Source organism: Acipenser ruthenus, unplaced genomic scaffold (genome assembly GCF_902713425.1).
Source record: "Acipenser ruthenus unplaced genomic scaffold, fAciRut3.2 maternal haplotype, whole genome shotgun sequence".
NCBI lineage: Eukaryota > Metazoa > Chordata > Actinopteri > Acipenseriformes > Acipenseridae > Acipenser > Acipenser ruthenus.
The window spans coordinates 10,001-32,619 of NW_026708876.1; the positions used below are offsets into that span (position 1 = coordinate 10,001).

The 22,619-nt window shown below is 41.0% G+C and overlaps 35 non-coding genes across 35 annotated transcripts; 18 read left to right on the top strand and 17 right to left on the bottom strand.

The window, feature by feature from the left end:
- Position 1: 1 nt before the first annotated feature.
- Positions 2–74, top strand: trnam-cau (transfer RNA methionine (anticodon CAU)). Its single transcript has one exon. It is a non-coding gene; the product is annotated as a tRNA-Met (tRNA).
- Positions 75–1,407: 1,333 nt separating this feature from the next.
- On the bottom strand, positions 1,408–1,494 carry trnay-gua (transfer RNA tyrosine (anticodon GUA)). Its single transcript is given in 2 exon segments — positions 1,408–1,443; positions 1,458–1,494. It is a non-coding gene; the product is annotated as a tRNA-Tyr (tRNA).
- A 295-nt stretch (positions 1,495–1,789) lies between these two features.
- trnam-cau (transfer RNA methionine (anticodon CAU)) lies at positions 1,790–1,862 on the top strand. The gene has a single exon. It is a non-coding gene; the product is annotated as a tRNA-Met (tRNA).
- A 745-nt stretch (positions 1,863–2,607) lies between these two features.
- Positions 2,608–2,694, bottom strand: trnay-gua (transfer RNA tyrosine (anticodon GUA)). The gene is given in 2 exon segments: positions 2,608–2,643; positions 2,658–2,694. It is a non-coding gene; the product is annotated as a tRNA-Tyr (tRNA).
- Positions 2,695–2,989: 295 nt separating this feature from the next.
- trnam-cau (transfer RNA methionine (anticodon CAU)) lies at positions 2,990–3,062 on the top strand. The gene has a single exon. It is a non-coding gene; the product is annotated as a tRNA-Met (tRNA).
- Positions 3,063–4,391: 1,329 nt separating this feature from the next.
- trnay-gua (transfer RNA tyrosine (anticodon GUA)) lies at positions 4,392–4,478 on the bottom strand. Its single transcript is given in 2 exon segments — positions 4,392–4,427; positions 4,442–4,478. It is a non-coding gene; the product is annotated as a tRNA-Tyr (tRNA).
- A 295-nt stretch (positions 4,479–4,773) lies between these two features.
- On the top strand, positions 4,774–4,846 carry trnam-cau (transfer RNA methionine (anticodon CAU)). The gene has a single exon. It is a non-coding gene; the product is annotated as a tRNA-Met (tRNA).
- A 743-nt stretch (positions 4,847–5,589) lies between these two features.
- On the bottom strand, positions 5,590–5,676 carry trnay-gua (transfer RNA tyrosine (anticodon GUA)). The gene is given in 2 exon segments: positions 5,590–5,625; positions 5,640–5,676. It is a non-coding gene; the product is annotated as a tRNA-Tyr (tRNA).
- Positions 5,677–5,971: 295 nt separating this feature from the next.
- On the top strand, positions 5,972–6,044 carry trnam-cau (transfer RNA methionine (anticodon CAU)). The gene has a single exon. It is a non-coding gene; the product is annotated as a tRNA-Met (tRNA).
- Positions 6,045–6,971: 927 nt separating this feature from the next.
- trnay-gua (transfer RNA tyrosine (anticodon GUA)) lies at positions 6,972–7,058 on the bottom strand. Its single transcript is given in 2 exon segments — positions 6,972–7,007; positions 7,022–7,058. It is a non-coding gene; the product is annotated as a tRNA-Tyr (tRNA).
- Positions 7,059–7,353: 295 nt separating this feature from the next.
- Positions 7,354–7,426, top strand: trnam-cau (transfer RNA methionine (anticodon CAU)). The gene has a single exon. It is a non-coding gene; the product is annotated as a tRNA-Met (tRNA).
- Positions 7,427–8,175: 749 nt separating this feature from the next.
- trnay-gua (transfer RNA tyrosine (anticodon GUA)) lies at positions 8,176–8,262 on the bottom strand. Its single transcript is given in 2 exon segments — positions 8,176–8,211; positions 8,226–8,262. It is a non-coding gene; the product is annotated as a tRNA-Tyr (tRNA).
- Positions 8,263–8,557: 295 nt separating this feature from the next.
- Positions 8,558–8,630, top strand: trnam-cau (transfer RNA methionine (anticodon CAU)). The gene has a single exon. It is a non-coding gene; the product is annotated as a tRNA-Met (tRNA).
- A 749-nt stretch (positions 8,631–9,379) lies between these two features.
- trnay-gua (transfer RNA tyrosine (anticodon GUA)) lies at positions 9,380–9,466 on the bottom strand. The gene is given in 2 exon segments: positions 9,380–9,415; positions 9,430–9,466. It is a non-coding gene; the product is annotated as a tRNA-Tyr (tRNA).
- Positions 9,467–9,761: 295 nt separating this feature from the next.
- trnam-cau (transfer RNA methionine (anticodon CAU)) lies at positions 9,762–9,834 on the top strand. The gene has a single exon. It is a non-coding gene; the product is annotated as a tRNA-Met (tRNA).
- A 743-nt stretch (positions 9,835–10,577) lies between these two features.
- Positions 10,578–10,664, bottom strand: trnay-gua (transfer RNA tyrosine (anticodon GUA)). The gene is given in 2 exon segments: positions 10,578–10,613; positions 10,628–10,664. It is a non-coding gene; the product is annotated as a tRNA-Tyr (tRNA).
- Positions 10,665–10,959: 295 nt separating this feature from the next.
- Positions 10,960–11,032, top strand: trnam-cau (transfer RNA methionine (anticodon CAU)). Its single transcript has one exon. It is a non-coding gene; the product is annotated as a tRNA-Met (tRNA).
- Positions 11,033–11,781: 749 nt separating this feature from the next.
- On the bottom strand, positions 11,782–11,868 carry trnay-gua (transfer RNA tyrosine (anticodon GUA)). Its single transcript is given in 2 exon segments — positions 11,782–11,817; positions 11,832–11,868. It is a non-coding gene; the product is annotated as a tRNA-Tyr (tRNA).
- A 295-nt stretch (positions 11,869–12,163) lies between these two features.
- trnam-cau (transfer RNA methionine (anticodon CAU)) lies at positions 12,164–12,236 on the top strand. The gene has a single exon. It is a non-coding gene; the product is annotated as a tRNA-Met (tRNA).
- A 918-nt stretch (positions 12,237–13,154) lies between these two features.
- On the bottom strand, positions 13,155–13,241 carry trnay-gua (transfer RNA tyrosine (anticodon GUA)). The gene is given in 2 exon segments: positions 13,155–13,190; positions 13,205–13,241. It is a non-coding gene; the product is annotated as a tRNA-Tyr (tRNA).
- A 295-nt stretch (positions 13,242–13,536) lies between these two features.
- trnam-cau (transfer RNA methionine (anticodon CAU)) lies at positions 13,537–13,609 on the top strand. Its single transcript has one exon. It is a non-coding gene; the product is annotated as a tRNA-Met (tRNA).
- Positions 13,610–14,358: 749 nt separating this feature from the next.
- On the bottom strand, positions 14,359–14,445 carry trnay-gua (transfer RNA tyrosine (anticodon GUA)). The gene is given in 2 exon segments: positions 14,359–14,394; positions 14,409–14,445. It is a non-coding gene; the product is annotated as a tRNA-Tyr (tRNA).
- A 295-nt stretch (positions 14,446–14,740) lies between these two features.
- trnam-cau (transfer RNA methionine (anticodon CAU)) lies at positions 14,741–14,813 on the top strand. The gene has a single exon. It is a non-coding gene; the product is annotated as a tRNA-Met (tRNA).
- A 924-nt stretch (positions 14,814–15,737) lies between these two features.
- On the bottom strand, positions 15,738–15,824 carry trnay-gua (transfer RNA tyrosine (anticodon GUA)). The gene is given in 2 exon segments: positions 15,738–15,773; positions 15,788–15,824. It is a non-coding gene; the product is annotated as a tRNA-Tyr (tRNA).
- A 296-nt stretch (positions 15,825–16,120) lies between these two features.
- Positions 16,121–16,193, top strand: trnam-cau (transfer RNA methionine (anticodon CAU)). Its single transcript has one exon. It is a non-coding gene; the product is annotated as a tRNA-Met (tRNA).
- A 749-nt stretch (positions 16,194–16,942) lies between these two features.
- Positions 16,943–17,029, bottom strand: trnay-gua (transfer RNA tyrosine (anticodon GUA)). Its single transcript is given in 2 exon segments — positions 16,943–16,978; positions 16,993–17,029. It is a non-coding gene; the product is annotated as a tRNA-Tyr (tRNA).
- Positions 17,030–17,325: 296 nt separating this feature from the next.
- Positions 17,326–17,398, top strand: trnam-cau (transfer RNA methionine (anticodon CAU)). The gene has a single exon. It is a non-coding gene; the product is annotated as a tRNA-Met (tRNA).
- Positions 17,399–17,963: 565 nt separating this feature from the next.
- On the bottom strand, positions 17,964–18,050 carry trnay-gua (transfer RNA tyrosine (anticodon GUA)). The gene is given in 2 exon segments: positions 17,964–17,999; positions 18,014–18,050. It is a non-coding gene; the product is annotated as a tRNA-Tyr (tRNA).
- A 295-nt stretch (positions 18,051–18,345) lies between these two features.
- On the top strand, positions 18,346–18,418 carry trnam-cau (transfer RNA methionine (anticodon CAU)). The gene has a single exon. It is a non-coding gene; the product is annotated as a tRNA-Met (tRNA).
- A 756-nt stretch (positions 18,419–19,174) lies between these two features.
- Positions 19,175–19,263, bottom strand: trnay-gua (transfer RNA tyrosine (anticodon GUA)). The gene is given in 2 exon segments: positions 19,175–19,211; positions 19,226–19,263. It is a non-coding gene; the product is annotated as a tRNA-Tyr (tRNA).
- Positions 19,264–19,559: 296 nt separating this feature from the next.
- Positions 19,560–19,632, top strand: trnam-cau (transfer RNA methionine (anticodon CAU)). Its single transcript has one exon. It is a non-coding gene; the product is annotated as a tRNA-Met (tRNA).
- Positions 19,633–20,373: 741 nt separating this feature from the next.
- On the bottom strand, positions 20,374–20,461 carry trnay-gua (transfer RNA tyrosine (anticodon GUA)). The gene is given in 2 exon segments: positions 20,374–20,410; positions 20,425–20,461. It is a non-coding gene; the product is annotated as a tRNA-Tyr (tRNA).
- A 295-nt stretch (positions 20,462–20,756) lies between these two features.
- trnam-cau (transfer RNA methionine (anticodon CAU)) lies at positions 20,757–20,829 on the top strand. The gene has a single exon. It is a non-coding gene; the product is annotated as a tRNA-Met (tRNA).
- A 741-nt stretch (positions 20,830–21,570) lies between these two features.
- trnay-gua (transfer RNA tyrosine (anticodon GUA)) lies at positions 21,571–21,658 on the bottom strand. Its single transcript is given in 2 exon segments — positions 21,571–21,606; positions 21,621–21,658. It is a non-coding gene; the product is annotated as a tRNA-Tyr (tRNA).
- Positions 21,659–21,954: 296 nt separating this feature from the next.
- Positions 21,955–22,028, top strand: trnam-cau (transfer RNA methionine (anticodon CAU)). The gene has a single exon. It is a non-coding gene; the product is annotated as a tRNA-Met (tRNA).
- Positions 22,029–22,619: the final 591 nt, after the last annotated feature.

Sequence of the window (22,619 nt, forward strand, 5' to 3'; positions counted from 1 at the left end):
TGCCTCCTTAGAGCAGTAGGTAGCGCGTCAGTCTCATAATCTGAAGGTCCTGAGTTCGATCCTCAGAGGGGGCAGCTTCTGTGTGTTTTTTTAATAGACTGTTTTACAGCTGTTGGAATGAAATCTTTGTTCCCAAGTAAGACCAGATTGAACATTTTCGAACCATTTATTAAAGAAAGAGCATCCATTGGAGAATGCAGGTATCGATCCCGCTACTTCTCGCATGCTAAACGAGCGCTCTACCATTTGAGCTAATTCCCCACATTTGACAACGTATGACACGTGGCTGCCCAGAGCTAGGTGAAAATGATTAACTTATTTTTATTTGATGATGATGATGATGATGTTGTTGTTGTTGTTGTTGTTTCAGACAGTTGTTGCCTTAGGTTTCATTCCTTCTTTTTATCCTCATTACCAGTAAAACCAGGTAGGAGAAAAAAAAAAAAAAAGTATTGTCCTTCGAGCCGGAATTGAACCAGCGACCTAGTAATAAATAAATAAAGACAGGGTGTTAACTAAGTAAATAATAAAGACAGGTTGTTCAACTAAATAAATAAATAAATAATAAAGACATGGTGTTAACTAAATAAATAAATAAATAAATAAATAAATAAATAAATAAATAAATAATAAAGACAGGGTGTTAACTATATAAATAAATAAATAAATAAATAAATAAATAATAAAGACAGGGTGTTAACTAAATAAATAATAAAGACAGGGTGTTAACTAAATAAATAAATAAATAAATAAAATAAAGACAGGGTGTTAATTAATTAAATAAATAATAAAGACAGGGTGTTCAACTAAATAAATAAATAAAGACAGGGTGTTCAAATTAATAAATAAATAAAAAATAAATAAATAAATAAATAAATAAAATAAATAAAGACAGGGTGTTAACTATATAAATAAAATGATTAACTTATTTTTATTTGATGATGATGATGATGTTGTTGTTGGTGTTGTTGTTTCAGACAGTTGTTGCCTTAGGTTTCATTCCTTCTTTTTATCCTCATTACCAGTAAAACCATTTGAGCTAATTCCCAACACTTGACAACGTATGACATGTGGCTGCCCAGAGCTAGGTGAAAATGATTAACTTATTTTTATTTGATGATGATGTTGTTGTTGTTGTTTCAGACAGTTGTTGCCTTAGGTTTCATTCCTTCTTTTTATCCTCATTACCAGTAAAACCATTTGAGCTAATTCCCCACACTTGACAACGTATGACACGTGGCTGCCCAGAGCTAGGTGAAAATGATTAACTTATTTTTATTTGATGATGATGATGATGATGTTGTTGTTGTTGTTGTTGTTTCAGACAGTTGTTGCCTTAGGTTTCATTCCTTCTTTTTATCCTCATTACCAGTAAAACCAGGTAGGAGAAAAAAAAAAAAAGTATTGTCCTTCGAGCAGGAATTGAACCAGCGACCTAAGGATGCTAATGTGTTCCACTACAGTCCTCCGCTCTACCAGCTGAGCTATCGAAGGAAGGATGGGAGGGTTGCTCTTTGAGGACAATACACAATTCAGCAAAAGGCTGGCAAGCTCAGCTGACTGCAGCAGTCAATAGCTGCCACCACTGTTTTTCTTCTTGTTGCCGAGTGTGCGTTAACAGTGCTTCCAGAACACAGGGGCCAGTGGCACAGTGAATAGTCTGACTACACATCAGAAGATTGTAGGTTTGACTCCTGCCTGGCTCGCGACTGTTGTTGTAGGCGTGTTTTCCCTCAGCTTTGGAAATTTGTAGGACAGGGTTGATAAATGGCGACCTCGAGGTGTCTCTGCCTCCTTAGCGCAGTAGGTAGCGCGTCAGTCTCATAATCTGAAGGTCCTGAGTTCGATCCTCAGAGGGGGCAGCTTCTGTGTGTTTTTTTTAATAGACTATTTTACAGCTGTTGGAATGAAATCTTTGTTCCCAAGTAAGACCAGATTGAACATTTTCGAACCATTTATTAAAGAAAGAGCATCCATTGGAGAATGCAGGTATCGATCCCGCTACTTCTCGCATGCTAAACGAGCGCTCTACCATTTGAGCTAATTCCCCACATTTGACAACGTATGACACGTGGCTGCCCAGAGCTAGGTGAAAATGATTAACTTATTTTTATTTGATGATGATGATGATGATGATGTTGTTGTTGTTGTTGTTTCAGACAGTTGTTGCCTTAGGTTTCATTCCTTCTTTTTATCCTCATTACCAGTAAAACCATTTGAGCTAATTCCCAACACTTGACAACGTATGACACGTGGCTTCCCAGAGCTAGGTGAAAATGATTAACTTATTTTTATTTGATGATGATGATGATGATGTTGTTGTTGTTGTTGTTTCAGACAGTTGTTGCCTTAGGTTTCATTCCTTCTTTTTATCCTCATTACCAGTAAAACCATTTGAGCTAATTCCCCACACTTGACAACGTATGACACGTGGCTGCCCAGAGCTAGGTGAAAATGATTAACTTATTTTTATTTGATGATGATGATGATGATGATGTTGTTGTTGTTGTTGTTGTTTCAGACAGTTGTTGCCTTAGGTTTCATTCCTTCTTTTTATCCTCATTACCAGTAAAACCAGGTAGGAGAAAAAAAAAAAAAAAAGTATTGTCCTTCGAGCCGGAATTGAACCAGCGACCTAAGGATGCCAATGTGTTCCACTACAGTCCTCCGCTCTACCAGCTGAGCTATCGAAGGAAGGACGGGAGGGTGGCTCTTTGAGGACAATACACAATTCAGCAAAAGGCTGGCAAGCTCAGCTGACTGCAGCAGTCAATAGCTGCCACCACTGTTTTTCTTCTTGTTGCCGAGTGTGCGTTAACAGTGCTTCCAGAACACAGGGGCCAGTGGCACAATGGATAGTCTGACTACACATCAGAAGATTGTAGGTTTGACTCCTGCCTGGCTCGCGACTGTTGTTGTATGCGCGTTTTCCCTCAGCTTTGGAAATTTGTAGGACAGGGTTGATAAATGGCGACCTCGAGGTGTCTCTGCCTCCTTAGAGCAGTAGGTAGCGCGTCAGTCTCATAATCTGAAGGTCCTGAGTTCGATCCTCAGAGGGGGCAGCTTCTGTGTGTTTTTTTAATAGACTGTTTTACAGCTGTTGGAATGAAATCTTTGTTCCCAAGTAAGACCAGATTGAACATTTTCGAACCATTTATTAAAGAAAGAGCATCCATTGGAGAATGCAGGTATCGATCCCGCTACTTCTCGCATGCTAAACGAGCGCTCTACCATTTGAGCTAATTCCCCACATTTGACAACGTATGACACGTGGCTGCCCAGAGCTAGGTGAAAATGATTAACTTATTTTTATTTGATGATGATGATGATGATGTTGTTGTTGTTGTTGTTGTTTCAGACAGTTGTTGCCTTAGGTTTCATTCCTTCTTTTTATCCTCATTACCAGTAAAACCAGGTAGGAGAAAAAAAAAAAAAAAGTATTGTCCTTCGAGCCGGAATTGAACCAGCGACCTAGTAATAAATAAATAAAGACAGGGTGTTAACTAAGTAAATAATAAAGACAGGTTGTTCAACTAAATAAATAAATAAATAATAAAGACATGGTGTTAACTAAATAAATAAATAAATAAATAAATAAATAAATAAATAAATAATAAAGACAGGGTGTTAACTATATAAATAAATAAATAAATAAATAAATAAATAATAAAGACAGGGTGTTAACTAAATAAATAATAAAGACAGGGTGTTAACTAAATAAATAAATAAATAAATAAAATAAAGACAGGGTGTTAATTAATTAAATAAATAATAAAGACAGGGTGTTCAACTAAATAAATAAATAAAGACAGGGTGTTCAAATTAATAAATAAATAAAAAATAAATAAATAAATAAATAAATAAAATAAATAAAGACAGGGTGTTAACTATATAAATAAAATGATTAACTTATTTTTATTTGATGATGATGATGATGTTGTTGTTGGTGTTGTTGTTTCAGACAGTTGTTGCCTTAGGTTTCATTCCTTCTTTTTATCCTCATTACCAGTAAAACCATTTGAGCTAATTCCCAACACTTGACAACGTATGACATGTGGCTGCCCAGAGCTAGGTGAAAATGATTAACTTATTTTTATTTGATGATGATGTTGTTGTTGTTGTTTCAGACAGTTGTTGCCTTAGGTTTCATTCCTTCTTTTTATCCTCATTACCAGTAAAACCATTTGAGCTAATTCCCCACACTTGACAACGTATGACACGTGGCTGCCCAGAGCTAGGTGAAAATGATTAACTTATTTTTATTTGATGATGATGATGATGATGTTGTTGTTGTTGTTGTTGTTTCAGACAGTTGTTGCCTTAGGTTTCATTCCTTCTTTTTATCCTCATTACCAGTAAAACCAGGTAGGAGAAAAAAAAAAAAAGTATTGTCCTTCGAGCAGGAATTGAACCAGCGACCTAAGGATGCTAATGTGTTCCACTACAGTCCTCCGCTCTACCAGCTGAGCTATCGAAGGAAGGATGGGAGGGTTGCTCTTTGAGGACAATACACAATTCAGCAAAAGGCTGGCAAGCTCAGCTGACTGCAGCAGTCAATAGCTGCCACCACTGTTTTTCTTCTTGTTGCCGAGTGTGCGTTAACAGTGCTTCCAGAACACAGGGGCCAGTGGCACAGTGAATAGTCTGACTACACATCAGAAGATTGTAGGTTTGACTCCTGCCTGGCTCGCGACTGTTGTTGTAGGCGTGTTTTCCCTCAGCTTTGGAAATTTGTAGGACAGGGTTGATAAATGGCGACCTCGAGGTGTCTCTGCCTCCTTAGCGCAGTAGGTAGCGCGTCAGTCTCATAATCTGAAGGTCCTGAGTTCGATCCTCAGAGGGGGCAGCTTCTGTGTGTTTTTTTTAATAGACTATTTTACAGCTGTTGGAATGAAATCTTTGTTCCCAAGTAAGACCAGATTGAACATTTTCGAACCATTTATTAAAGAAAGAGCATCCATTGGAGAATGCAGGTATCGATCCCGCTACTTCTCGCATGCTAAACGAGCGCTCTACCATTTGAGCTAATTCCCCACATTTGACAACGTATGACACGTGGCTGCCCAGAGCTAGGTGAAAATGATTAACTTATTTTTATTTGATGATGATGATGATGATGATGTTGTTGTTGTTGTTGTTTCAGACAGTTGTTGCCTTAGGTTTCATTCCTTCTTTTTATCCTCATTACCAGTAAAACCATTTGAGCTAATTCCCAACACTTGACAACGTATGACACGTGGCTTCCCAGAGCTAGGTGAAAATGATTAACTTATTTTTATTTGATGATGATGATGATGATGTTGTTGTTGTTGTTGTTTCAGACAGTTGTTGCCTTAGGTTTCATTCCTTCTTTTTATCCTCATTACCAGTAAAACCATTTGAGCTAATTCCCCACACTTGACAACGTATGACACGTGGCTGCCCAGAGCTAGGTGAAAATGATTAACTTATTTTTATTTGATGATGATGATGATGATGATGTTGTTGTTGTTGTTGTTGTTTCAGACAGTTGTTGCCTTAGGTTTCATTCCTTCTTTTTATCCTCATTACCAGTAAAACCAGGTAGGAGAAAAAAAAAAAAAAGTATTGTCCTTCGAGCCGGAATTGAACCAGCGACCTAAGGATGCCAATGTGTTCCACTACAGTCCTCCGCTCTACCAGCTGAGCTATCGAAGGAAGGATGGGAGGGTGGCTCCTTGAGGACAATACACAATTCAGCAAAAGGCTGGCAAGCTCAGCTGACTGCAGCAGTCAATAGCTGCCACCACTGTTTTTCTTCTTGTTGCCGAGTGTGCGTTAACAGTGCTTCCAGAACACAGGGGCCAGTGGCACAGTGGATAGTCTGACTACACATCAGAAGATTGTAGGTTTGACTCCTGCCTGGCTCGCGACTGTTGTTGTATGCTTGTTTACCCTCAGCTTTGGAAATTTGTAGGACAGGGTTGATAAATGGCGACCTCGAGGTGTCTCTGCCTCCTTAGCGCAGTAGGTAGCGCGTCAGTCTCATAATCTGAAGGTCCTGAGTTCGATCCTCAGAGGGGGCAGCTTCTGTGTGTTTTTTTTAATAGACTATTTTACAGCTGTTGGAATGAAATCTTTGTTCCCAAGTTAGACCAGATTGAACATTTTCGAACCATTTATTAAAGAAAGAGCATCCATTGGAGAATGCAGGTATCGATCCCGCTACTTCTCGCATGCTAAACGAGCGCTCTACCATTTGAGCTAATTCCCCACATTTGACAACGTATGACACGTGGCTGCCCAGAGCTAGGTGAAAATGATTAACTTATTTTTATTTGATGATGATGATGATGATGATGTTGTTGTTGTTGTTGTTGTTGTTTCAGACAGTTGTTGCCTTAGGTTTCATTCCTTCTTTTTATCCTCATTACCAGTAAAACCATTTGAGCTAATTCCCAACACTTGACAACGTATGACACGTGGCTTCCCAGAGCTAGGTGAAAATGATTAACTTATTTTTATTTGATGATGATGATGATGATGTTGTTGTTGTTGTTGTTTCAGACAGTTGTTGCCTTAGGTTTCATTCCTTCTTTTTATCCTCATTACCAGTAAAACCATTTGAGCTAATTCCCCACACTTGACAACGTATGACACGTGGCTGCCCAGAGCTAGGTGAAAATGATTAACTTATTTTTATTTGATGATGATGATGATGATGTTGTTGTTGTTGTTGTTTCAGACAGTTGTTGCCTTAGGTTTCATTCCTTCTTTTTATCCTCATTACCAGTAAAACCATTTGAGCTAATTCCCCACACTTGACAACGTATGACACGTGGCTGCCCAGAGCTAGGTGAAAATGATTAACTTATTTTTATTTGATGATGATGATGATGATGATGTTGTTGTTGTTGTTGTTGTTTCAGACAGTTGTTGCCTTAGGTTTCATTCCTTCTTTTTATCCTCATTACCAGTAAAACCAGGTAGGAGAAAAAAAAAAAAAAGTATTGTCCTTCGAGCCGGAATTGAACCAGCGACCTAAGGATGCCAATGTGTTCCACTACAGTCCTCCGCTCTACCAGCTGAGCTATCGAAGGAAGGATGGGAGGGTGGCTCCTTGAGGACAATACACAATTCAGCAAAAGGCTGGCAAGCTCAGCTGACTGCAGCAGTCAATAGCTGCCACCACTGTTTTTCTTCTTGTTGCCGAGTGTGCGTTAACAGTGCTTCCAGAACACAGGGGCCAGTGGCACAGTGGATAGTCTGACTACACATCAGAAGATTGTAGGTTTGACTCCTGCCTGGCTCGCGACTGTTGTTGTATGCTTGTTTACCCTCAGCTTTGGAAATTTGTAGGACAGGGTTGATAAATGGCGACCTCGAGGTGTCTCTGCCTCCTTAGCGCAGTAGGTAGCGCGTCAGTCTCATAATCTGAAGGTCCTGAGTTCGATCCTCAGAGGGGGCAGCTTCTGTGTGTTTTTTTTAATAGACTATTTTACAGCTGTTGGAATGAAATCTTTGTTCCCAAGTTAGACCAGATTGAACATTTTCGAACCATTTATTAAAGAAAGAGCATCCATTGGAGAATGCAGGTATCGATCCCGCTACTTCTCGCATGCTAAACGAGCGCTCTACCATTTGAGCTAATTCCCCACATTTGACAACGTATGACACGTGGCTGCCCAGAGCTAGGTGAAAATGATTAACTTATTTTTATTTGATGATGATGATGATGATGATGTTGTTGTTGTTGTTGTTGTTGTTTCAGACAGTTGTTGCCTTAGGTTTCATTCCTTCTTTTTATCCTCATTACCAGTAAAACCATTTGAGCTAATTCCCAACACTTGACAACGTATGACACGTGGCTTCCCAGAGCTAGGTGAAAATGATTAACTTATTTTTATTTGATGATGATGATGATGATGTTGTTGTTGTTGTTGTTTCAGACAGTTGTTGCCTTAGGTTTCATTCCTTCTTTTTATCCTCATTACCAGTAAAACCATTTGAGCTAATTCCCCACACTTGACAACGTATGACACGTGGCTGCCCAGAGCTAGGTGAAAATGATTAACTTATTTTTATTTGATGATGATGATGATGATGATGTTGTTGTTGTTGTTGTTGTTTCAGACAGTTGTTGCCTTAGGTTTCATTCCTTCTTTTTATCCTCATTACCAGTAAAACCAGGTAGGAGAAAAAAAAAGAAAAGTATTGTCCTTCGAGCCGGAATTGAACCAGCGACCTAAGGATGCCAATGTGTTCCACTACAGTCCTCCGCTCTACCAGCTGAGCTATCGAAGGAAGGATGGGAGGGTGGCTCCTTGAGGACAATACACAATTCAGCAAAAGGCTGGCAAGCTCAGCTGACTGCAGCAGTCAATAGCTGCCACCACTGTTTTTCTTCTTGTTGCCGAGTGTGCGTTAACAGTGCTTCCAGAACACAGGGGCCAGTGGCACAATGGATAGTCTGACTACACATCAGAAGATTGTAGGTTTGACTCCTGCCTGGCTCGCGACTGTTGTTGTATGCTTGTTTACCCTCAGCTTTGGAAATTTGTAGGACAGGGTTGATAAATGGCGACCTCGAGGTGTCTCTGCCTCCTTAGCGCAGTAGGTAGCGCGTCAGTCTCATAATCTGAAGGTCCTGAGTTCGATCCTCAGAGGGGGCAGCTTCTGTGTGTTTTTTTTAATAGACTATTTTACAGCTGTTGGAATGAAATCTTTGTTCCCAAGTTAGACCAGATTGAACATTTTCGAACCATTTATTAAAGAAAGAGCATCCATTGGAGAATGCAGGTATCGATCCCGCTACTTCTCGCATGCTAAACGAGCGCTCTACCATTTGAGCTAATTCCCCACATTTGACAACGTATGACACGTGGCTGCCCAGAGCTAGGTGAAAATGATTAACTTATTTTTATTTGATGATGATGATGATGATGATGTTGTTGTTGTTGTTGTTGTTGTTTCAGACAGTTGTTGCCTTAGGTTTCATTCCTTCTTTTTATCCTCATTACCAGTAAAACCATTTGAGCTAATTCCCAACACTTGACAACGTATGACACGTGGCTTCCCAGAGCTAGGTGAAAATGATTAACTTATTTTTATTTGATGATGATGATGATGATGTTGTTGTTGTTGTTGTTTCAGACAGTTGTTGCCTTAGGTTTCATTCCTTCTTTTTATCCTCATTACCAGTAAAACCATTTGAGCTAATTCCCCACACTTGACAACGTATGACACGTGGCTGCCCAGAGCTAGGTGAAAATGATTAACTTATTTTTATTTGATGATGATGATGATGATGATGTTGTTGTTGTTGTTGTTGTTTCAGACAGTTGTTGCCTTAGGTTTCATTCCTTCTTTTTATCCTCACTACCAGTAAAACCAGGTAGGAGAAAAAAAAAAAAAAGTATTGTCCTTCGAGCAGGAATTGAACCAGCGACCTAAGGATGCCAATGTGTTCCACTACAGTCCTCCGCTCTACCAGCTGAGCTATCGAAGGAAGGATGGGAGGGTTGCTCTTTGAGGACAATACACAATTCAGCAAAAGGCTGGCAAGCTCAGCTGACTGCAGCAGTCAATAGCTGCCACCACTGTTTTTCTTCTTGTTGCCGAGTGTGCGTTAACAGTGCTTCCAGAACACAGGGGCCAGTGGCACAGTGAATAGTCTGACTACACATCAGAAGATTGTAGGTTTGACTCCTGCCTGGCTCGCGACTGTTGTTGTAGGCGTGTTTTCCCTCAGCTTTGGAAATTTGTAGGACAGGGTTGATAAATGGCGACCTCGAGGTGTCTCTGCCTCCTTAGCGCAGTAGGTAGCGCGTCAGTCTCATAATCTGAAGGTCCTGAGTTCGATCCTCAGAGGGGGCAGCTTCTGTGTGTTTTTTTTAATAGACTATTTTACAGCTGTTGGAATGAAATCTTTGTTCCCAAGTAAGACCAGATTGAACATTTTCGAACCATTTATTAAAGAAAGAGCATCCATTGGAGAATGCAGGTATCGATCCCGCTACTTCTCGCATGCTAAACGAGCGCTCTACCATTTGAGCTAATTCCCCACATTTGACAACGTATGACACGTGGCTGCCCAGAGCTAGGTGAAAATGATTAACTTATTTTTATTTGATGATGATGATGATGATGATGTTGTTGTTGTTGTTGTTTCAGACAGTTGTTGCCTTAGGTTTCATTCCTTCTTTTTATCCTCATTACCAGTAAAACCATTTGAGCTAATTCCCAACACTTGACAACGTATGACACGTGGCTTCCCAGAGCTAGGTGAAAATGATTAACTTATTTTTATTTGATGATGATGATGATGATGTTGTTGTTGTTGTTGTTTCAGACAGTTGTTGCCTTAGGTTTCATTCCTTCTTTTTATCCTCATTACCAGTAAAACCATTTGAGCTAATTCCCCACACTTGACAACGTATGACACGTGGCTGCCCAGAGCTAGGTGAAAATGATTAACTTATTTTTATTTGATGATGATGATGATGATGATGTTGTTGTTGTTGTTGTTGTTTCAGACAGTTGTTGCCTTAGGTTTCATTCCTTCTTTTTATCCTCATTACCAGTAAAACCAGGTAGGAGAAAAAAAAAAAAAAGTATTGTCCTTCGAGCCGGAATTGAACCAGCGACCTAAGGATGCCAATGTGTTCCACTACAGTCCTCCGCTCTACCAGCTGAGCTATCGAAGGAAGGATGGGAGGGTGGCTCCTTGAGGACAATACACAATTCAGCAAAAGGCTGGCAAGCTCAGCTGACTGCAGCAGTCAATAGCTGCCACCACTGTTTTTCTTCTTGTTGCCGAGTGTGCGTTAACAGTGCTTCCAGAACACAGGGGCCAGTGGCACAATGGATAGTCTGACTACACATCAGAAGATTGTAGGTTTGACTCCTGCCTGGCTCGCGACTGTTGTTGTATGCTTGTTTACCCTCAGCTTTGGAAATTTGTAGGACAGGGTTGATAAATGGCGACCTCGAGGTGTCTCTGCCTCCTTAGCGCAGTAGGTAGCGCGTCAGTCTCATAATCTGAAGGTCCTGAGTTCGATCCTCAGAGGGGGCAGCTTCTGTGTGTTTTTTTTAATAGACTATTTTACAGCTGTTGGAATGAAATCTTTGTTCCCAAGTTAGACCAGATTGAACATTTTCGAACCATTTATTAAAGAAAGAGCATCCATTGGAGAATGCAGGTATCGATCCCGCTACTTCTCGCATGCTAAACGAGCGCTCTACCATTTGAGCTAATTCCCCACATTTGACAACGTATGACACGTGGCTGCCCAGAGCTAGGTGAAAATGATTAACTTATTTTTATTTGATGATGATGATGATGATGATGTTGTTGTTGTTGTTGTTGTTGTTTCAGACAGTTGTTGCCTTAGGTTTCATTCCTTCTTTTTATCCTCATTACCAGTAAAACCATTTGAGCTAATTCCCAACACTTGACAACGTATGACACGTGGCTTCCCAGAGCTAGGTGAAAATGATTAACTTATTTTTATTTGATGATGATGATGATGATGTTGTTGTTGTTGTTGTTTCAGACAGTTGTTGCCTTAGGTTTCATTCCTTCTTTTTATCCTCATTACCAGTAAAACCATTTGAGCTAATTCCCCACACTTGACAACGTATGACACGTGGCTGCCCAGAGCTAGGTGAAAATGATTAACTTATTTTTATTTGATGATGATGATGATGATGATGTTGTTGTTGTTGTTGTTGTTTCAGACAGTTGTTGCCTTAGGTTTCATTCCTTCTTTTTATCCTCATTACCAGTAAAACCAGGTAGGAGAAAAAAAAAAAAAAGTATTGTCCTTCGAGCCGGAATTGAACCAGCGACCTAAGGATGCCAATGTGTTCCACTACAGTCCTCCGCTCTACCAGCTGAGCTATCGAAGGAAGGATGGGAGGGTGGTTCCTTGAGGACAATACACAATTCAGCAAAAGGCTGGCAAGCTCAGCTGACTGCAGCAGTCAATAGCTGCCACCACTGTTTTTCTTCTTGTTGCCGAGTGTGCGTTAACAGTGCTTCCAGAACACAGGGGCCAGTGGCACAATGGATAGTCTGACTACACATCAGAAGATTGTAGGTTTGACTCCTGCCTGGCTCGCGACTGTTGTTGTATGCTTGTTTACCCTCAGCTTTGGAAATTTGTAGGACAGGGTTGATAAATGGCGACCTCGAGGTGTCTCTGCCTCCTTAGCGCAGTAGGTAGCGCGTCAGTCTCATAATCTGAAGGTCCTGAGTTCGATCCTCAGAGGGGGCAGCTTCTGTGTGTTTTTTTTAATAGACTATTTTACAGCTGTTGGAATGAAATCTTTGTTCCCAAGTTAGACCAGATTGAACATTTTCGAACCATTTATTAAAGAAAGAGCATCCATTGGAGAATGCAGGTATCGATCCCGCTACTTCTCGCATGCTAAACGAGCGCTCTACCATTTGAGCTAATTCCCCACATTTGACAACGTATGACACGTGGCTGCCCAGAGCTAGGTGAAAATGATTAACTTATTTTTATTTGATGATGATGATGATGATGTTGTTGTTGTTGTTGTTTCAGACAGTTGTTGCCTTAGGTTTCATTCCTTCTTTTTATCCTCATTACCAGTAAAACCATTTGAGCTAATTCCCCACACTTGACAACGTATGACACGTGGCTGCCCAGAGCTAGGTGAAAATGATTAACTTATTTTTATTTGATGATGATGATGATGATGTTGTTGTTGTTGTTGTTTCAGACAGTTGTTGCCTTAGGTTTCATTCCTTCTTTTTATCCTCATTACCAGTAAAACCATTTGAGCTAATTCCCAACACTTGACAACGTATGACACGTGGCTTCCCAGAGCTAGGTGAAAATGATTAACTTATTTTTATTTGATGATGATGATGATGATGTTGTTGTTGTTGTTGTTTCAGACAGTTGTTGCCTTAGGTTTCATTCCTTCTTTTTATCCTCATTACCAGTAAAACCATTTGAGCTAATTCCCCACACTTGACAACGTATGACACGTGGCTGCCCAGAGCTAGGTGAAAATGATTAACTTATTTTTATTTGATGATGATGATGATGATGATGTTGTTGTTGTTGTTGTTGTTTCAGACAGTTGTTGCCTTAGGTTTCATTCCTTCTTTTTATCCTCATTACCAGTAAAACCAGGTAGGAGAAAAAAAAAAAAAAGTATTGTCCTTCAAGCCGGAATTGAACCAGCGACCTAAGGATGCCAATGTGTTCCACTACAGTCCTCCGCTCTACCAGCTGAGCTATCGAAGGAAGGATGGGAGGGTGGCTCCTTGAGGACAATACACAATTCAGCAAAAGGCTGGCAAGCTCAGCTGACTGCAGCAGTCAATAGCTGCCACCACTGTTTTTCTTCTTGTTGCCGAGTGTGCGTTAACAGTGCTTCCAGAACACAGGGGCCAGTGGCACAATGGATAGTCTGACTACACATCAGAAGATTGTAGGTTTGACTCCTGCCTGGCTCGCGACTGTTGTTGTATGCTTGTTTACCCTCAGCTTTGGAAATTTGTAGGACAGGGTTGATAAATGGCGACCTCGAGGTGTCTCTGCCTCCTTAGCGCAGTAGGTAGCGCGTCAGTCTCATAATCTGAAGGTCCTGAGTTCGATCCTCAGAGGGGGCAGCTTCTGTGTGTTTTTTTTAATAGACTATTTTACAGCTGTTGGAATGAAATCTTTGTTCCCAAGTTAGACCAGATTGAACATTTTCGAACCATTTATTAAAGAAAGAGCATCCATTGGAGAATGCAGGTATCGATCCCGCTACTTCTCGCATGCTAAACGAGCGCTCTACCATTTGAGCTAATTCCCCACATTTGACAACGTATGACACGTGGCTGCCCAGAGCTAGGTGAAAATGATTAACTTATTTTTATTTGATGATGATGATGATGATGATGTTGTTGTTGTTGTTGTTGTTGTTTCAGACAGTTGTTGCCTTAGGTTTCATTCCTTCTTTTTATCCTCATTACCAGTAAAACCATTTGAGCTAATTCCCAACACTTGACAACGTATGACACGTGGCTTCCCAGAGCTAGGTGAAAATGATTAACTTATTTTTATTTGATGATGATGATGATGATGTTGTTGTTGTTGTTGTTTCAGACAGTTGTTGCCTTAGGTTTCATTCCTTCTTTTTATCCTCATTACCAGTAAAACCATTTGAGCTAATTCCCCACACTTGACAACGTATGACACGTGGCTGCCCAGAGCTAGGTGAAAATGATTAACTTATTTTTATTTGATGATGATGATGATGATGATGTTGTTGTTGTTGTTGTTGTTTCAGACAGTTGTTGCCTTAGGTTTCATTCCTTCTTTTTATCCTCATTACCAGTAAAACCAGGTAGGAGAAAAAAAAAAAAAAGTATTGTCCTTCGAGCCGGAATTGAACCAGCGACCTAAGGATGCCAATGTGTTCCACTACAGTCCTCCGCTCTACCAGCTGAGCTATCGAAGGAAGGATGGGAGGGTGGTTCCTTGAGGACAATACACAATTCAGCAAAAGGCTGGCAAGCTCAGCTGACTGCAGCAGTCAATAGCTGCCACCACTGTTTTTCTTCTTGTTGCCGAGTGTGCGTTAACAGTGCTTCCAGAACACAGGGGCCAGTGGCACAATGGATAGTCTGACTACACATCAGAAGATTGTAGGTTTGACTCCTGCCTGGCTCGCGACTGTTGTTGTATGCTTGTTTACCCTCAGCTTTGGAAATTTGTAGGACAGGGTTGATAAATGGCGACCTCGAGGTGTCTCTGCCTCCTTAGCGCAGTAGGTAGCGCGTCAGTCTCATAATCTGAAGGTCCTGAGTTCGATCCTCAGAGGGGGCAGCTTCTGTGTGTTTTTTTTAATAGACTATTTTACAGCTGTTGGAATGAAATCTTTGTTCCCAAGTTAGACCAGATTGAACATTTTCGAACCATTTATTAAAGAAAGAGCATCCATTGGAGAATGCAGGTATCGATCCCGCTACTTCTCGCATGCTAAACGAGCGCTCTACCATTTGAGCTAATTCCCCACATTTGACAACGTATGACACGTGGCTGCCCAGAGCTAGGTGAAAATGATTAACTTATTTTTATTTGATGATGATGATGATGATGATGTTGTTGTTGTTGTTGTTGTTGTTTCAGACAGTTGTTGCCTTAGGTTTCATTCCTTCTTTTTATCCTCATTACCAGTAAAACCATTTGAGCTAATTCCCAACACTTGACAACGTATGACACGTGGCTTCCCAGAGCTAGGTGAAAATGATTAACTTATTTTTATTTGATGATGATGATGATGATGTTGTTGTTGTTGTTTCAGACAGTTGTTGCCTTAGGTTTCATTCCTTCTTTTTATCCTCATTACCAGTAAAACCATTTGAGCTAATTCCCCACACTTGACAACGTATGACACGTGGCTGCCCAGAGCTAGGTGAAAATGATTAACTTATTTTTATTTGATGATGATGATGATGATGTTGTTGTTGTTGTTGTTTCAGACAGTTGTTGCCTTAGGTTTCATTCCTTCTTTTTATCCTCATTACCAGTAAAACCATTTGAGCTAATTCCCCACACTTGACAACGTATGACACGTGGCTGCCCAGAGCTAGGTGAAAATGATTAACTTATTTTTATTTGATGATGATGATGATGATGATGTTGTTGTTGTTGTTGTTGTTTCAGACAGTTGTTGCCTTAGGTTTCATTCCTTCTTTTTATCCTCATTACCAGTAAAACCAGGTAGGAGAAAAAAAAAAAAAAGTATTGTCCTTCGAGCCGGAATTGAACCAGCGACCTAAGGATGCCAATGTGTTCCACTACAGTCCTCCGCTCTACCAGCTGAGCTATCGAAGGAAGGATGGGAGGGTGGCCTCCTTGAGGACAATACACAATTCAGCAAAAGGCTGGCAAGCTCAGCTGACTGCAGCAGTCAATAGCTGCCACCACTGTTTTTCTTCTTGTTGCCGAGTGTGCGTTAACAGTGCTTCCAGAACACAGGGGCCAGTGGCACAATGGATAGTCTGACTACACATCAGAAGATTGTAGGTTTGACTCCTGCCTGGCTCGCGACTGTTGTTGTATGCTTGTTTACCCTCAGCTTTGGAAATTTGTAGGACAGGGTTGATAAATGGCGACCTCGAGGTGTCTCTGCCTCTTTAGCGCAGTAGGTAGCGCGTCAGTCTCATAATCTGAAGGTCCTGAGTTCGATCCTCAGAGGGGGCAGCTTCTGTGTGTTTTTTTTTAATAGACTATTTTACAGCTGTTGGAATGAAATCTTTGTTCCCAAGTTAGACCAGATTGAACATTTTCGAACCATTTATTAAAGAAAGACATCCATTGGAGAATGCAGGTATCGATCCCGCTACTTCTCGCATGCTAAACGAGCGCTCTACCATTTGAGCTAATTCCCCACATTTGACAACGTATGACACGTGGCTGCCCAGAGCTAGGTGAAAATGATTAACTTATTTTTATTTGATGATGATGATGATGATGATGTTGTTGTTGTTTGTTGTTGTTGTTTCAGACAGTTGTTGCCTTAGGTTTCATTCCTTCTTTTATCCTCATTACCAGTAAAACCATTTGAGCTAATTCCCAACACTTGACAACGTATGACACGTGGCTTCCCAGAGCTAGGTGAAAATGATTAACTTATTTTTATTTGATGATGATGATGATGATGTTGTTGTTGTTGTTGTTTCAGACAGTTGTTGCCTTAGGTTTCATTCCTTCTTTTTATCCTCATTACCAGTAAAACCATTTGAGCTAATTCCCCACACTTGACAACGTATGACACGTGGCTGCCCAGAGCTAGGTGAAAATGATTAACTTATTTTTATTTGATGATGATGATGATGATGATGTTGTTGTTGTTGTTGTTGTTTCAGACAGTTGTTGCCTTAGGTTTCATTCCTTCTTTTTATCCTCATTACCAGTAAAACCAGGTAGGAGAAAAAAAAAAAAAAGTATTGTCCTTCGAGCCGGAATTGAACCAGAGACCTAAGGATGCCAATGTGTTCCACTACAGTCCTCCGCTCTACCAGCTGAGCTATCGAAGGAAGGATGGGAGGGTGGCTCCTTGAGGACAATACACAATTCAGCAAAAGGCTGGCAAGCTCAGCTGACTGCAGCAGTCAATAGCTGCCACCACTGTTTTTCTTCTTGTTGCTGAGTGTGCGTTAACAGTGCTTCCAGAAACACAGGGGCCAGTGGCACAATGGATAGTCTGACTACACATCAGAAGATTGTAGGTTTGACTCCTGCCTGGCTCGCGACTGTTGTTGTATGCTTGTTTACCCTCAGCTTTGGAAATTTGTAGGACAGGGTTGATAAATGGCGACCTCGAGGTGTCTCTGCCTCCTTAGCGCAGTAGGTAGCGCGTCAGTCTCATAATCTGAAGGTCCTGAGTTCGATCCTCAGAGGGGGCAGCTTCTGTGTGTTTTTTTTAATAGACTATTTTACAGCTGTTGGAATGAAATCTTTGTTCCCAAGTTAGACCAGATTGAACATTTTCGAACCATTTATTAAAGAAAGAGCATCCATTGAGAATGCAGGTATCGATCCCGCTACTTCTCGCATGCTAAACGAGCGCTCTTACCATTTGAGCTAATTCCCCACATTTGACAACGTATGACACGTGGCTGCCCAGAGCTAGGTGAAAATGATTACTTATTTTTATTTGATGATGATGATGATGATGTTGTTGTTGTTGTTGTTTCAGACAGTTGTTGCCTTAGGTTCATTCCTTCTTTTTATCCTCATTACCAGTAAAACCATTTGAGCTAATTCCCCACACTTGACAACGTATGACACGTGGCTGCCCAGAGCTAGGTGAAAATGATTAACTTATTTTTATTTGATGATGATGATGATGATGATGTTGTTGTTGTTGTTGTTGTTTCAGACAGTTGTTGCCTTAGGTTTCATTCCTTCTTTTTATCCTCAATACCAGTAAAACCAGGCCAGGTAGGAGAAAAAAAAAAAAAAGTATTGTCCTTCGAGCCGGAATTGAACCAGCGACCTAAGGATGCCAATGTGTTCCACTACAGTCCTCCGCTCTACCAGCTGAGCTATCGAAGGAAGGGTGGGAGGGTCGCTCCTTGAGGACAATACACAATTCAGCAAAAGGCTGGCAAGCTCAGCTGACTGCAGCAGTCAATAGCTGCCACCACTGTTTTTCTTCTTGTTGCCGAGTGTGCGTTAACAGTGCTTCCAGAACACAGGGGCCAGTGGCACAATGGATAGTCTGACTACACATCAGAAGATTGTAGGTTTGACTCCTGCCTGGCTCGCGACTGTTGTTGTATGCTTGTTTACCCTCAGCTTTGGAAATTTGTAGGACAGGGTTGATAAATGGCGACCTCGAGGTGTCTCTGCCTCCTTAGCGCAGTAGGTAGCGCGTCAGTCTCATAATCTGAAGGTCCTGAGTTCGATCCTCAGAGGGGGCAGCTTCTGTGTGTTTTTTTTAATAGACTATTTTACAGCTGTTGGAATGAAATCTTTGTTCCCAAGTTAGACCAGATTGAACATTTTCGAACCATTTATTAAAGAAAGAGCATCCATTGGAGAATGCAGGTATCGATCCCGCTACTTCTCGCATGCTAAACGAGCGCTCTACCATTTGAGCTAATTCCCCACATTTGACAACGTATGACCACGTGGCTGCCCAGAGCTAGGTGAAAATGATTAACTTATTTTTATTTTGATGATGATGATGATGATGATGTTGTTGTTGTTGTTGTTGTTGTTGTTGTTTCAGACAGTTGTTGCCTTAGGTTTCATTCCTTCTTTTTATCCTCATTACCAGTAAAACCATTTGAGCTAATTCCCAACACTTGACAACGTATGACACGTGGCTTCCCAGAGCTAGGTGAAAATGATTAACTTATTTTTATTTGATGATGATGATGATGATGTTGTTGTTGTTGTTGTTTCAGACAGTTGTTGCCTTAGGTTTCATTCCTTCTTTTTATCCTCATTACCAGTAAAACCATTTGAGCTAATTCCCCACACTTGACAACGTATGACACGTGGCTGCCCAGAGCTAGGTGAAAATGATTAACTTATTTTTATTTGATGATGATGATGATGATGATGTTGTTGTTGTTGTTGTTGTTTCAGACAGTTGTTGCCTTAGGTTCATTCCTTCTTTTTATCCTCATTACCAGTAAAACCAGGTAGGAGAAAAAAAAAAAAAAGTATTGTCCTTCGAGCCGGAATTGAACCAGCGACCCTAAGGATGCCAATGTGTTCCACTACAGTCCTCCGCTCTACCCAGCTGAGCTATCGAAGGAAGGATGGGAGGGTGGCTCCTTGAGGACAATACACAATTCAGCAAAAGGCTGGCAAGCTCAGCTGACTGCAGCAGTCAATAGCTGCCACCACTGTTTTTCTTCTTGTTGCCGAGTGTGCGTTAACAGTGCTTCCAGAACACAGGGGCCAGTGGCACAATGGATAGTCTGACTACACATCAGAAGATTGTAGGTTTGACTCCTGCCTGGCTCGCGACTGTTGTTGTATGCTTGTTTAACCCTCAGCTTTGGAAATTTGTAGGACAGGGTTGATAAATGGCGACCTCGAGGTGTCTCTGCCTCCTTAGCGCAGTAGGTAGCGCGTCAGTCTCATAATCTGAAGGTCCTGAGTTCGATCCTCAGAGGGGGCAGCTTCTGTGTGTTTTTTTTAATAGACTATTTTACAGCTGTTGGAATGAAATCTTTGTTCCCAAGTTAGACCAGATTGAACATTTTCGAACCATTTATTAAAGAAAGAGCATCCATTGGAGAATGCAGGTATCGATCCCGCTACTTCTCGCATGCTAAACGAGCGCTCTACCATTTGAGCTAATTCCCCACATTTGACAACGTATGACACGTGGCTGCCAGAGCTAGGTGAAAATGATTAACTTATTTTTATTTGATGATGATGATGATGATGTTGTTGTTGTTGTTGTTGTTTCAGACAGTTGTTGCCTTAGGTTTCATTCCTTCTTTTTATCCTCATTACCAGTAAAACCATTTGAGCTAATTCCCAACACTTGACAACGTATGACACGTGGCTTCCCAGAGCTAGGTGAAAATGATTAACTTATTTTTATTTGATGATGATGATGATGATGTTGTTGTTGTTGTTGTTTCAGACAGTTGTTGCCTTAGGTTTCATTCCTTCTTTTTATCCTCATTACCAGTAAAACCATTTGAGCTAATTCCCCACACTTGACACGTCTGACCACGTGGCTGCCCAGAGCTAGGTGAAATGATTAACTTATTTTTATTTGATGATGATGATGATGATGATGTTGTTGTTGTTGTTGTTGTTTCAGACAGTTGTTGCCTTAGGTTTCATTCCTTCTTTTTATCCTCATTACCAGTAAAACCAGGTTGGAGAAAAAAAAAAAAAAGTATTGTCCTTCGAGCCGGAATTGAAACCAGCGACCTAAGGATGCCAATGTGTTCCACTACAGTCCTCCGCTCTACCAGCTGAGCTATCGAAGGAAGGATGGCAGGGTGGCTCTTTGAGGACAATACACAATTCAGCAAAAGGCTGGCAAGCTCAGCTGACTGCAGCAGTCAATAGCTGCCACCACTGTTTTTCTTCTTGTTGCCGAGTGTGCGTTAACAGTGCTTCCAGAACACAGGGGCCAGTGGCACAATGGATAGTCTGACTACACATCAGAAGATTGTAGGTTTGACTCCTGCCTGGCTCGCGACTGTTGTTGTATGCTTGTTTACCCTCAGCTTTGGAAATTTGTAGGACAGGGTTGATAAATGGCAACCTCGAGGTGTCTCTGCCTCCTTAGCGCAGTAGGTAGCGCGTCAGTCTCATAATCTGAAGGTCCTGAGTTCGATCCTCAGAGGGGGCAGCTTCTGTGTGTTTTTTTTTAATAGACTATTTTACAGCTGTTGGAATGAAATCTTTGTTCCCAAGTTAGACCAGATTGAACATTTTCGAACCATTTATTAAAGAAAGAGCATCCATTGGAGAATGCAGGTATCGATCCCGCTACTTCTCGCATGCTAAACGAGCGCTCTACCATTTGAGCTAATTCCCCACATTTGACAACGTATGACACGTGGCTGCCCAGAGCTAGGTGAAAATGATTAACCTTATTTTTATTTGATGATGATGATGATGGATGTTGTTGTTGTTGTTTCAGACAGTTGTTGCCTTAGGTTTCATTCCTTCTTTTTATCCTCATTACCAGTAAAACCATTTGAGCTAATTCCCAACACTTGACAACGTATGACACGTGGCTTCCCAGAGCTAGGTGAAAATGATTAACTTATTTTTATTTGATGATGATGATGATGATGTTGTTGTTGTTGTTGTTTCAGACAGTTGTTGCCTTAGGTTTCATTCCTTCTTTTTATCCTCATTACCAGTAAAACCATTTGAGCTAATTCCCCACACTTGACAACGTATGACACGTGGCTGCCCAGAGCTAGGTGAAAATGATTAACTTATTTTTATTTGATGATGATGATGATGATGATGTTGTTGTTGTTGTTGTTGTTTCAGACAGTTGTTGCCTTAGGTTTCATTCCTTCTTTTTATCCTCATTACCAGTAAAACCAGGTTGGAGAAAAAAAAAAAAAAAGTATTGTCCTTCGAGCCGGAATTGAACCAGCGACCTAAGGATGCCAATGTGTTCCACTACAGTCCTCCCGCTCTACCAGCTGAGCTATCGAAGGAAGGATGGCAGGGTGGCTCTTTGAGGACAATACACAATTCAGCAAAAGGCTGGCAAGCTCAGCTGACTGCAGCAGTCAATAGCTGCCACCACTGTTTTTCTTCTTGTTGCCGAGTGTGCGTTAACAGTGCTTCCAGAACACAGGGGCCAGTGGCACAATGGATAGTCTGACTACACATCAGAAGATTGTAGGTTTGACTCCTGCCTGGCTCGCGACTGTTGTTGTATGCTTGTTTACCCTCAGCTTGGAAAATTTGTAGGACAGGGTTGATAAATGGCAACCCTCGAGGTGTCTCTGCCTCCTTAGCGCAGTAGGTAGCCGCGTCAGTCTCATAATCTGAAGGTCCTGAGTTCGATCCTCAGAGGGGGCAGCTTCTGTGTGTTTTTTTAATAGACTAATTTTACAGCTGTTGGAATGAAATCTTTGTTCCCAAGTTAGACCAGATTGAACATTTTCGAACCATTTATTAAAGAAAGAGCATCCATTGGAGAATGCAGGTATCGATCCCGCTACTTCTCGCATGCTAAACGAGCGCTCTACCATTTGAGCTAATTCCCCACATTTGACAACGTATGACACGTGGCTGCCCAGAGCTAGGTGATAATGATTAACTTATTTTTATTTGATGATGATGATGATGAGAATGTTGTTGTTGTTGTTGTTGTTGTTGTTTCAGACAGTTGTTGCCTTAGGTTTCATTCCTTCTTTTTATCCTCATTACCAGTAAAACCATTTGAGCTAATTCCCAACACTTGACAACGTATGACACGTGGCTTCCCAGAGCTAGGTGAAAATGATTAACTTATTTTTATTTGATGATGATGATGATGATGTTGTTGTTGTTGTTGTTTCAGACAGTTGTTGCCTTAGGTTTCATTCCTTCTTTTTATCCTCATTACCAGTAAACCATTTGAGCTAATTCCCCACACTTGACACGTATGACACGTGGCTGCCCAGAGCT